The sequence below is a fragment of the Malurus melanocephalus genome, unplaced genomic scaffold, assembly GCF_030028575.1.
Source record: "Malurus melanocephalus ecotype Western Australia unplaced genomic scaffold, MMel_1.1 scaffold_81, whole genome shotgun sequence".
Taxonomy (NCBI): domain Eukaryota; kingdom Metazoa; phylum Chordata; class Aves; order Passeriformes; family Maluridae; genus Malurus; species Malurus melanocephalus.
In genome coordinates, this window is record NW_026623313.1 from 2,316,942 (window position 1) to 2,330,144 (window position 13,203).

Sequence of the window (13,203 nt, forward strand, 5' to 3'; positions counted from 1 at the left end):
TGCCAATGCCTGACATACTTTAAAGGATACCTCCCGGATAGTATTTTAAAATAAATTCTGAGAAAAAAAATCTATACCCTAAAACTGAAGGTGAGAATGCAGTCTCTCTCATAATCTTGGAYTTGATGGTATTTTTGAACTGCGATAGTATTTTACTATTTTATAATACATCATATTTCCAGTAAATTGAACTACCCACTGCAACTCCATCCCAAGAATGATGATCTGTGAGGCAACACAGCCAAATATGCTTCTTCCAGGTGAGAGCCAGYAGGAACATCTGGAAAAATTACTTTCCTGGTGTAGCAGAGGATCGTGTTAGGACACATTAAATATATTGGACATACTAAAGTCCATAGGACCTGGTGGAATGCTCACATAAATTCCAAAGGAGATGGTGATGTAATTGGGAGGCCAACAGACCATGTTGATCAAGGGAGGTTCCTGAGGATTAGAAGAAAGCAAAAGTCATATATCTTCAAGAAAGAGGATTTGGAGAACTACAGAGCAATCAGCCTCACCTCAGTCCCTGGGAAAACAGTGTTGCATATAATTCCAGAAGTCAGTTCCACGCACATTAAGTGTAAGGCAATTTGGAATAAACAGAATATATTTGCATAGATGATGCCTCACAAACTTGATAGCATTTTATAATGAAGTGACTAGCTAAGCAGACGACAGAAGAGCAAAACCCTCAAGTTTGCAGAGGATGAAAAACTAGGAGGAGTTGCTGATATGCCAGATGGAACCCCAGCAGGCTGGAGAAATGGACCAACATGAGCCCTATGAAGTTCAACAAAGAGAAATGCAAATTCTGCATCTGGATTTTGTGCACTGGTACGTGCTAGGGGCCAACCAGCTGGAAAGCAGCTCTGCAAAAAAGACTTAGGGGTCTGCTGAACAACGAATTGGACATGAACCCTCATGGCAATGTACCCGCATGGCAAAGAACACCAATGGTATCCTATACTGYGTTAGGGATAATGTTGCCAGCATGTTGAGAGTGGTGATCCCTTACCTCCTCACACCCCTGCTGGGAAGCATCTGGTGTGCTGGGTCAGTTCCTGGTCATTCCAGCACAAGAAACATACAGACTTATTGACACTCCTCCAGCAACAGGCCAAGAAGGTGATTGAGGCACTGGAGCAATTTTCTGAGGAGAGGCTGAGAGAAGAATGCTCAGGGGGATCTTATCAATGTGTATAAACACTTTAAGAGAGAGCAAAAGTAAATTAAGCCAGCGGTATTTGGTGGAAGGATAAGAGGCAATGGACACAAACTGAAATACAGGAAATTTCATTTAAACATAAAACCCCATTTTTGACTGTGAGGATAGTCAAACACTGAAGCAAGTTGTACGGAGAGGCTGTGAAGTTTCCATCCTTAGAGATACTCAATTCCCAGCTTGATAAGGCTCTTAGCAACTGGGTCTAGATGACCAACCTTTGAGCAGAGGAGCTGGAGGAGAGAAACTCCAGAGATGCCTTCAACCTCAGCCTGTCTGTTACTTTGGCTGGAAATTTTTTAATTTTTCCTTATTACAATTCAAGTTTCCTTGCAGTATAAAAAAAMCAGATACAAGATAAACTTAGAATGGGTAATGAATATCAGGTTTTTAACTCCTTAGCATGCAATGTAACTTTCTCTGTATTCAAGAGCTAGCAATACTTTATACTACTACCATTATTATTATTGTTGTGGTGGTGGTTATTATTATTGTTGTTGTTATTGTTATTATTAATCCCATCCTAATTGCTGCTGAGATTCTATAGCTTCACTTCAGTCTCACCAACTGCCTAGAACAAATGCTGTCTGTTGTGGGATAACAATAGCATTCCATTGTGTGTATCCTGTACTTGATATGAAAAGACATGACGTTGAGTACTAAAACACATGCATATAGGAGCAACACGGTGTGTGTTTTCCTGAAGGGATCTGACAAGAAAAGATCTTTCACAGCACTGTGTTCTGAAGGCTCAGCTTACAAACCTGTTTGTACTTGGCAAGTATCTTCAGCTGAAATYGCGTTATTACCTTGCAAGTGGCACAATGCCACTCCAGCAGATGGGCATCAACAGAGGYGTGCCAGAGAAACAGTACGTGCTTGAGTTGGAGTATTAGGGCCCAGATATCTCTCCAGGTGCAAGTGCCCATTAATATGGGCATCCTGGTTGAAGGGAGCATGTAATTGCAGCTTCAGCCCAGTTTGGCATTACTTTTGATGTTCTCAAAATACTCCTGATATTACTTCAGAATACAACTTTGTTTGTTTGTCTGTTTTCTTGGCAAATAAGGGCTGTGATTAGCAAGGGTACATGGGTGAGAGAGAATATATTACAGCCATCCACTCTTCCAATATTCCCTTGGGAAGCATACAGGGATGTACACAAGTATGGCYTCAGCCAGGGTGAATTTTCTTATTTCATATAATAGCTCAACTGAGTGTGGAAGGCAGATTCATGACCTTTCGTGCTGCGGAAGTATGCATATACTGCAATTTCTTCTGAATAAAATTGCTAATGTTTCAAGGTGCTAGAAGAGTCTTTACTTCTCCCTTGCAATTTTATTGACATTTTTCTCCTAGTTTTCATTTGTGCTATAGTCTAAATTTTACACTAAATCATTTAAGTTTGCTCTGGAGAGGCTGCAATGCTGCTCCCAGGCACACTGCCATGATTGAATCCACAAGTGAACACTTTGTATGTTCTTAAAAACCTTATATCCTAGTACAGAATGGGAAACAGAGCTCTCAGCCAGTGCACTGCAGTTAAATGCATTTGCCTGAGGGTATGAAATCAAAATAGAATAGATATTTGTATTAGGATGCAACTATGGATAAAATCAGGAAATAGATACAGCTCTCTGCTTTGAAACGTAACACATTCGTTTTTTCCAGTAGTTTTGTGTGGCCAGGGGTAGGGGATATTTACATGCAGGAAGTTTAATGGTTGCTCAAATGATATGATCAGATTCCAGAGGCAACTAATGTGCTGTATCTTGACAAAACTTACTGGATATTAACATCTATCACCTAGATATCCACTTCTATGGACTTTCCAAAGACTCCTGACTTTTTAGTTTTCAGAAAAGGTTTGAAGTAAATACTTAGGGTTGATCTTTGCTTATGTTGAATTTCACAGAACTCAGGGAGCTCAGCCTCAATGAATATGTAACCTCATGCACAAGTTGCCAATATCCCTGTAAATTTGGGGTTATTATGATTTAGGTACAAAAAATATGCAAATTTACATKAATATTGTAATCGAAGAGTTGGTTTAAATGAGCTCAACATGATAAATCAATTTCCTGTYGCAATTGACATATTAGTTGTCTTTTTACCACTAAGTGTTCCCTCAGGAAATAATAACAACAGGAGAAGAGGTGTAGAGGTGTCCAATTCAGTTGCATGTTGTTGACTTTGAGTTTTATGGTACCTGATGTGTGCTTGTGAGACAAAACTAAATTTTAGAAAGTCATGAGTTGCTCATTATAAGTAACTTGTTTCTGTGACACAGTAAACAGATGCTGTCAAAAWCTGTAAGGTTAATTATTTATGCCCTGCACATGCTTCAAAATGCCACAGTGATTTGCATTATTGGTCTCAGTTGCTATTCACAATACCATCTCTCATATTTTAAGCCTAAGAACAGTGCACACAACATTGACCAAAAAAAAGCAYAATTTTACTGTGAAGACACTGTTAATGAACCAGCACTGCAGAACAGATATGCAGGTTGTGTGGCAAAGATCAYAACCACATAGCATCAGGTACAAGGTCCTGTGTTCATACATGATCTTTGTGAAAGTTTTGTACCTATCAATCTGCAAGAAAGTGCATGGAATGTAATTTTACGGTSTGCAAGATGTCACTGTAGTAAACTACAGGCCATCCACAGAAACCAGAGGCAATAAATAGTAAACTACCTCTGGAGATCAACTACAGAAAATTCCTCCAGAAACTTAGAGTGGCTGTGCTGCATGAGAGCAGCTGAAGCCTATGAACCTTGTGATGATGACAGTAGTGTAATAGAAGATGAAACTTTGCCCACTTAGCTGACCACCACATAGAGAAGCAGATCAACTCCTAGAAAGAAGAATATTTCTCTTCATTAAAATTTAAAATGGACCCTCAATTTTTTTTTTTTTTTTGTACTTCTACAGAGTGAAATTAGGACCTTGTTGGGAAAATCACGATTAGACAGAAAATTATTTTTGAAATGTAGGTAATTGTAGTAGTATAACAGCTCAATAAAAGTATAACTCAAACTGACAGACTTCCATATTTTGCTAAAAAAAGTTTTGTCAGAAGCTCCAGGCTTCTCTGTGACTTGTTAAGTGTTTCTTACACCAATAACAAGAAATGGAACTGAGCAGAAAACTGATGACACAGGTGAGTTAGYTGCACTAAAACACCCTTTAAAGTTCCCCTACGAGCACTGGTACCTCTTAACAATCACAACAGCACATGGGCCAGCAACTCCATTCCAGGTATCACARGTATCTCCATCAATCTTTTTTTCTCATCAACTAAGCCTCAAAAAGATAAGAMAATTCAGATGTGAAAGGACCTCAGGAGGACTATAGTCCAATCCCCTGCTTGAAGCAGGATCAGCTTTAAAATCTGACCAGATTGCTCAGCACATTTGACCAGTTCATCATTTTGGGCTAAATTTGAAAGTCTTTACTCGGTTCTTAAGCAAACAACTGGCATAAGGGATTGAGAAGTAGTCCAGTTTCTTAGTTGCTATTTTTGTGGCATATTTTTATTTCCATTTGTCTTTGGTTTAAAGTCTCTGGTTATATTAAGTAGCTCKACGTACACATAAAAAGCCCACAGAACAATTTCAAGTATGAACTCGGGAAGCAACAAATAACATTTAAAAACCTGTGACCGGCTTTGCTCTGTTAAATACATGGYGGACAAACACAGATTCAATATCACCATTTCCCTGGCAATAATGCCTCATCAAATCATAATTTCATCATTTGAACTTGACATGACTTTATGAGAAGTACAGGCCGTAATGACCAATCACACACAACATAAGGGACAGGAAAGCTGCTTTAAGAAGACTTGAATAGGTTCAGGGAATCCAGCATTATTTTACTAGGATGARGAAAGGAGGAAGGCTGTGAGGAAACCTTCTGGAAACACCAGAAAATATTGTCTTATGGCTGATGAAAAGAAGAAAGCAAAAGCAGTTTGAGTGTGGATTTACATAAAACACATGACCATAAAAATAGCTAAGAGGACAAATCACCAAGAAAGATGTTCGACGGAATGTCCAAGCTGAAAAACAATCAGAATGGAAAGCATGATAATGAGGAACTACTAAGCCATATTCAGAATTTGTTAAAACATTGAATATAGAGAAGGCCCAGATCTATGGACCCTCTCATTGCAGGAGTCCATGTGCCCTGTGCTGGAGCATCATGTGTGGATGGGACAGGTCATTTATTCCTGGAGAATGCCTGTAATCCAGCCAAGGGGAAGTTGTATGTAAAAGGTAGCTCATGGCTCCACATTAATGTCTGAAAAATGCCAAMAGCAGTACAGTTTGTGAAGCGTAACAACTTCATGTATCCACTCACAAAAAATAATTTGTGATTGCTGTGAGGAATTTGAAATCAGATTGCTCAGATGTAATCTCAAAACTGTGCTTTCTTAAAGAAGCAAATAGTGTCTCAGAGGGCAAATGCAGTTTGCCTGAATTTCAACTGCTCTGTCACGACAGCATTCCACAGCATCCATTATTAGTTTAAAATCAGCAAGGTACCCATACATGCTTAGTAAAAGCTGATGAAGTACCTGGCTTCTGCTGGATATAAATTCTCTCTATCAGTGCAGATAAACAATGAGCTGAGAAACCAAAGCAGCTGTATGTGATGATTTCCTTGATAGCTGCAAACTAATAAATGGATTTTTTTTCCCCAGAAAATTCACTAAAAAATATAGCACTCCAACAACTTAGAGGCTTAACATTTCTGTCAGCCTGACAAGTCATGTTACCATCTAGAGTACGCAGCAACCCAGCTAAGGATCAAAAGGAAATTAGAATGCAGGTTATTTTTGATTAACACTATCATTTGAGACATCCRAATCTCATACTTTGTTGAGATATTTGTAGTTACCAGCAAGGCAGAATACCTCTTGAGTGGCTCTATTCCTCCTCTTCTGTGAAAACTTACAAGATAATGATGAGTCATTTCTCGCTCAAACAGAGAAGACACTACAGGGACCCATGTTACTCCTCTTGCTCAGCATGTGAGAAAAAAAACCTAGATGCTTAGAGATAAGACATGGTTTGCAATATATTCACCTGAGAAATCACTTCTCTTCTTGTGTCAAACTGCCAGCATTGGATCAGAGGCTGTTTTGGAGCTCGTTGAATATGAAAGAATGGCTTAGCCAGCAGGGTTTTGTCTGTGAGAGGAATTTGGCTTGGGAATTAAGTCTGCCAGGGCCATCAAATCCCCATTGCCTTTGGGAAGAGAAACAGTTTCTGAAATGAAGAGGCTTCATTGTTTGCTCTGGAGGGGTTTCTTACCTCTTTTCAGAAATTTATTTTCTATTCTGTGAAGAACCTTATATATATATATATATATATATATTTGGAGAACTTACATCAGGGAACTGAGATCTTCAAATGAACATAAAGCTGTATTGCATGAACTTCTTTAGAAATCAGCTTTTTTATTTCAAAAATAAAAGGGCTTCATTTTGGTGTACAATATGAGATACTGGCCCGTATTTTAATAACATAAATTGTGCAAATCTTGGTGACCAAATATGATAATTCAGTTTTGTTTCTGGGATCACTAGCACATGTAGTAACTTGGCTCTCTGAACTGATAATGGACACAACCTTTTAAAAAGATATGTTTGGAGTCCTCAGATAAACAGAGAATGGTTCCAGACTGACAGTGCCAGGAATAATGGCAACTTACTCACTGTTTAGACTGAAAAAATACCAGTTCCTCCTTAAGGAAGGAAAGTGGGAATTAGGCCTACTTTTTTGTTGTTTTTTTTTTTTTTTTTTTTTCTAATTTTTGTCAAAAGGGATTTGTTACAAGTGATATGGTTTCCCACATTCTTTTTTGCTTCAGAGCCCCATTCAGAAGAGTAGCACTCTCTCTGCTCATAGGGCAACAGTAGAGTCCCCACAAGACCCAATGTTTGCACCCTGATAAGGTGCACCCCATCTCCACAATCAAGCGTGTCTAACAGATAACTTGAAATCTTCCAGCCAGCCCCTGAAAAAACACTGCCTTCCATTTCACACTCCAAACTTCCAAGAGGGCTTGGGGAGAAGGATGGTCAGGTTGTACACCAGGTCACAGCATTGCTCTGCTGTACTGCTTCTCAAGGTTCATTTCTGGGGCAGTTCTGCTTTTTCAATAACTAGGCCATGGCACAGGCCCCAGCAAAGCAGGAAATACAGTTGGGTTCTCTTCTGCCACTGATGTTATTTTTCTGGACACTAGTTACTTTTAAACAAGATTTGTGAGGGAAGCAAAATTATTTGTTTCTTGTTCTTGAAAATGAACTTCAAAACGCTCAAATGCCAGAATAGTAATTTTTTGCTTGTGCTTATTTTCATGTTCCAGTTTAACTTCGCATTGCAGTTGAAGCAATGACATTAAAGCCTTGCTCCATGGACTAGTTCTTAAAATAGGACTATCCTAAAATACGAAAAAAAAAGAAGTTGTTCTTTCCCTTGAGTAAACAGGAGAGGGATATTCTGGTGATATACCTCTCTCCACACTGAAATATAAACCTTTACATTCTGCATAGAATCTAATGAGAAGTTCCAATCTTTATCTTAGTGTTAGCAGAAAACAGAATTATTGTCTTTAACATAACCATTCATTTGAAAGAATGAAGAGTAAAAGTTGCAATGCTTTTCTGCATGAGAAGATAACAGAACTTTTTGAAATAAGAATATCAATACTATAAAAGTAAAAAATTAAGCAAGACAGTTTAATTCTTCTTGGAAAGTTTCCACTTCTCTAGAGCAATGTGTACAATAAAAACAAAMAAAMAAGCAAACAAACTTACCAGCTGTAACAGGGAGTCATCTTTAAGGTTACAAACCTAATCAAAATCATGACCAATTTTTTCAAAGAAAACATCTTATCTAGTACACTAAGCCACCAGTATATAACACCAGAGGATTTTACTGCATTAACGACAACGAAATTCCTGTACTCTCCTATTATGGACCTTGCTTGGTCTACATAATTTAAGTTTCTTTGCCCAATTTGCATTTACTATCACTTCAAAATTCTACAGTGGAAGACTGGTCTGATAATATTTGGGCCTGGTTTTCCTCATCTTTGGTTACATTAATTCATAATTCTATGATTTGCATCCTTCATTTAGAGTGTTTCCGTCCATTACCTGTTATCTATCTGAGAACAGCAGCTCAAATGAAAGAGGAAAGGTAATTAATTAACATAAAGACAWGTAAATCTTCAGAGACATCTATTTACAAAAAAACTATAGTTTTTGTGAACCTACTAAAGCAGGTGATCCTGCATCAGACAGCAACAGTTGTCACAGAACTTACTACTTTCTAAAATATATCATGCTAATCTCACCATTTGTAAGTACATCACTAGGTACTGCTTTAGATGTGAGTAACTGGCCAGACACAAGGTCATGTAAGTTTTTATAATTAGGAGAGGAATCTGGTGAGGGAATCACATATCTCTGATGWTAAGGTGTTTATATACAAGGAAGCAGAAAATCTTACTCCTTGTTAGAAATACCACACAGAATGAAGTGGGAGCACACAGAGAGGCAATGTTACGCACACCAGGACAAAGCAAAAGTGCGCCCTGGCTTTTCTCACAGTAACTTTTTCATGTCCCTGTGGTCTCAGTGGCACCTTAAAACCAATTGTATCCTTTATAAATTAAAGTCAGACATTTGAATTATATGCTGTAGTAACATGAATAAAAAGCTCATTTAGACTGCAGTGCCATGACTATAAGAGTGCACCCAACAAAAGCTTTCATGTATTTGCTGGGTGACAATAGACTTACAGGGTGACAATTAAAATTTGAGAGTTTTTCTTTTCCCCCTTAAAAATATTGAAAGGGAAAGACAAGACTGAATTTCTAATGTGAAGCCTTTATATTCTACTTTCCTGCCACTCCTTGGGAGTTAAATGTTTCTCAAAAAACCCTCAAATAAATCAAGAAAATTGTATTGTCATTAACTGTTTTGAATATGTTTTTTTTTTTCTTTCAGAGATTTCTTTGAGCTTAAGTTATAATTTTCTGGCAATATTTATCAAAACATATTAAAAATTACATTTTGGAAATGAACAAGGTTTTGTCTTCTAAGTTCCACTTCAGAAAATGYTTGCATGGCATCAGACCTTCTCTGTCATGAATGATGCCACCAGCCCCGTTGCTTTGCTGCTGGGTTATACATTCCAGTCTGATCCCAGCACAGAGGACAAACTAGGAGTCTCACACCTCAATACAGAACTCTGGACTTCCTCTGGGCTTCCTAACTAACAGTAAGTGGTTGAAGCAAGGAAGAAATAATCCAAAAATAAAAGCCTTCTGTTAGCTTCTGTTGAAAAARATTTCCATAGAAGCATTTTAAAGTAAAATTTGGCACCAGTACCCACAGGTCCCTCTTTACAGAAACAGTATTATTGATCAAAAACCTCACACCAGTAAAAAAATGAACTTCACTTATCCTGTATTGTAATTTYAGAAAAAAATCTGACAGTGGAAACCCCAACAACCTCTCAACAGCATGGAATTTCTGATGGGCTATTAATTTTGACTGACTCTGCTACATTGCTGCTATGAATATAGTTGCTATGGAAAGAATGTTTAGTGCTGTCTGCCTTCTAAAGGGGTCATGATTTCAAAATATCTCAAACAACACTGATGGCTTAATGCCTGCAAACAGTACTACATTTAACATTTTCAATGCACAGTGAATATTGTTCATAATTTATTATTCAGAAATTACCTAAAAATATTTTATTAAAAAATTAGAGAACCTGCTTAAATATTCATTAAAATAAACAATGCATAACAAATTTATTTTACAATGTGATAGGTAATAAGAGAGTAATGAAAGACACACTTAGAGCTTTAACAAATGGAATTTCAGTACATGAAAGACTTATTTTGAATTAGGCCAATTCTATTGTCCTTCAAAGCAATGATAATATTTTCACTTATTATCCTCCAGAACATCATTCCACTGCATAGACATTTTTTCCTCCCTCAAACAAAAAAAAAATCTCTCCAGAGCAGGAGCTTTCCATCTCACTTGTCATCAAGTTTCTTAATGCAGTATTTGGCTCCAACAAAGATCAAACATAAGCAATGGTTAAAAAACGGAGCCAGTTGTGGGCTAAAAGTTTGTGAAAACATGATCCAGTAGAGGACAGCTAAAGATAAGATTAGAAGTATTTTGTTCCCATTGTAATCTTCTCTACCAACTATTTATATGCTTCAATCCCTTAATTAGCATCTTGCTAGTTCTCAAATTACAGGCTCCAAGAGAGGACTGATATGGGATGGATGTTCCCCAAGCTTCAGGGATACCTTAATCCTATGCAAAAATGTATCATGACAGAGAGGCCAGAAATGGTGTAAYAGACCCCAGGAAAGAGGATCGATGACTGCATTATGCTGCTTTATGCTGGCTGGACATAGCTGTTTAGAACATGGTCTCCAAGCCAGTGTTACGAGGTCAGATTGCATGCTTGCAAAGAGCATTTCAATTTATTAAATTCTTTGCTATCTGAATCAYAAAATTTGAGTGCTGGTCTCCATTGTTTTGAATGACATGGCATGGCTCATCCAGGAGATAGTAATATCTGGCTGGCAAGATGCAAAATTCAACTGAATTGAATATTTTATGATCTCCCTCATGCTTTATACGAGTTAGTCCCCAAAATTATGGCTGTTATTTTTGCTTKCACCCTTCTGTTAGTTACGAAAAGGAGTTTTGTTACTCAGAGAGCTGGTCAAGGGATTTTTAAGCTTCCTGAACAATAAACAAGACCAGGTCTTTTAGAACTGTCAATTTAATACCAAGGGGGACAAAGAATCATCTTTTTGCAATGAATAAAATTGTAATTTTACAATTAATACTTGAAAATGGGCCAAAAAGGTCACATTCCTACTGTTGTGATTTCTCAGGCTGGAATATAAAGTATCAYACACAAACAATTTGATCAGCATAGCCCTGGCAAGTGCTCCTGGTTCTCTTAAAATTCATCCCTTTGTGTCTTAATCCGCAGTAAAAAGGGCAATCTGTCCTGCTGGCACACACACTTTCCATGATTTTTAAAAAGAACTTTTTCACAGCTGACTTGACGTTTGTATTCCACATGCCAGCAATGTCTTCACTAAGCATGTGAGTAGAGTAACAATACATACACAATGCTGTATGTCACTTAGTAATATATCATGGTGCAAAAGAAGATTAATGACATCATCCAGGTAAGGGACAGGATTTGCCTAATATGAGAAATGCAATAATTTAAAAACACAGAAAGAAGAAGAGTGATGATGGAATCTGGGCAGGAGGCATGTAAAGGACAAGAAGCCCATTACAGATGTCCCTATTTAGGARTATGTGGCACTGATTTGGATTCCTAACTCTAAGGGAGAAAAACAGTAGCAGAAAACTGGTGACTTGGCAGACACATGCTGCAGAAGTTGTTTTATGTCTATTCTTCATCAAACAAAATTCAAGAGTGTCTTGTGTTTTGCTGATAGCATCATAAACAAATTAGAATTAATAATGTAATCACTGACAGTTTGCCCCACAGTAAGAATATGCTTACAATTTTTAGTTTATATTTATTGCTATATAGCCTAGAAATGTTTTCTGCAGAGCAGAATTTCATTGTGATAAGGGTTGTACAAACCCAGAACAAAAAGATGACTTCTGATTGAATGTCCTTCAGTCTAATGACTAAACAATAGGCAACGGAAGGGTCCGGACTTATGGAGAAGGATGACATGACAACGTTCATCAGCAGCATCACTGACATCGGTTCATTTAGTGACCCAAAGGTCTGCTTTTTGCAGGCTCCTTTGCAAAGGAAAGTTTTAAAGCAGACTTTTGAAGTCTTAAAGACAGCTTTTCAAATGTGCATGGGATTTCCTTTCCATAGCATGGGACATTTAAATAGTATCTCTGAAAATGTGTCAACTAAAACCGGCAAGCTGAGGGTATTGGGGGATTTAGCAAATGGAACACCATCACATCACCCAGCCTGGAACATACTTTCCACTATCAATGTACACTTGCAAATAAAACCCCTCCAAAATGGAGGTAAATAGTAATTTCCAGCTAAAAAGCAGTTGGGTTAAATATTTTATTAAAAATGGGGAACAGGGAAATAAACAAAACTAATGATAGAACTTAAAACAGATTTCCTAGCATCCTAAAAAGAGATCCATCCCCTTCATTTTACCATCATGGCCTGCTTCAGGAATGCCATTTGCTTATGAAATTCAGTTACTGTTTATAACATGACACCATCTGAAACATAAAATCACGATCAAAGTACAATAAAGTCCATTGAAACCACAGGTTTTATACAGCTATTTAGTCTTCAGCTGAAGAATTTTCTTTTTTCCTCTCTCATACTTGTACATTTTGCCTTCAACTATACCTAGAATGAGTACATTTTCCAGAGCTATCTGACTCACAACTTAGCCACATTACACTAACTGATAGCACTTATTTTCTTGGAAAGCATGTTTTCTGGGCACTGACGAGCACAATTTTTCTGAGTGCAGTGCCCAGCATTTAGGGAGAAAAAATAAAAATTTGCCTTTTATTACACTAAATGTCCTTGATGCTTTGTTCAGACAAAAATACTCTCCCCTTAACCCCCAAGTCCATTAACTTTAGGAGAGCAGTTCTGCAGTTGCTGGTCTCCTATGATGCCCTTTTCACAGCAACATGATAAGCTCTCAATATACAGTGAGTTGCTCTTTGTRGCATAATGTAGGATATATGGTAGCTTCTTACCTTCTTAACCCTCTGGGATTCCCAGGATTTGTATACTGTGTGTTTTCCTTATCTATTTTTCTATGAGTTCCACCTAGAATTTAAGAATTTATAAATTTATTATCTTTCCCAGGCTTAGTCAATAGATAAGAATTGCACTTTAACTTTTCTTCACAGGTTTTTTTTTTTTTTTT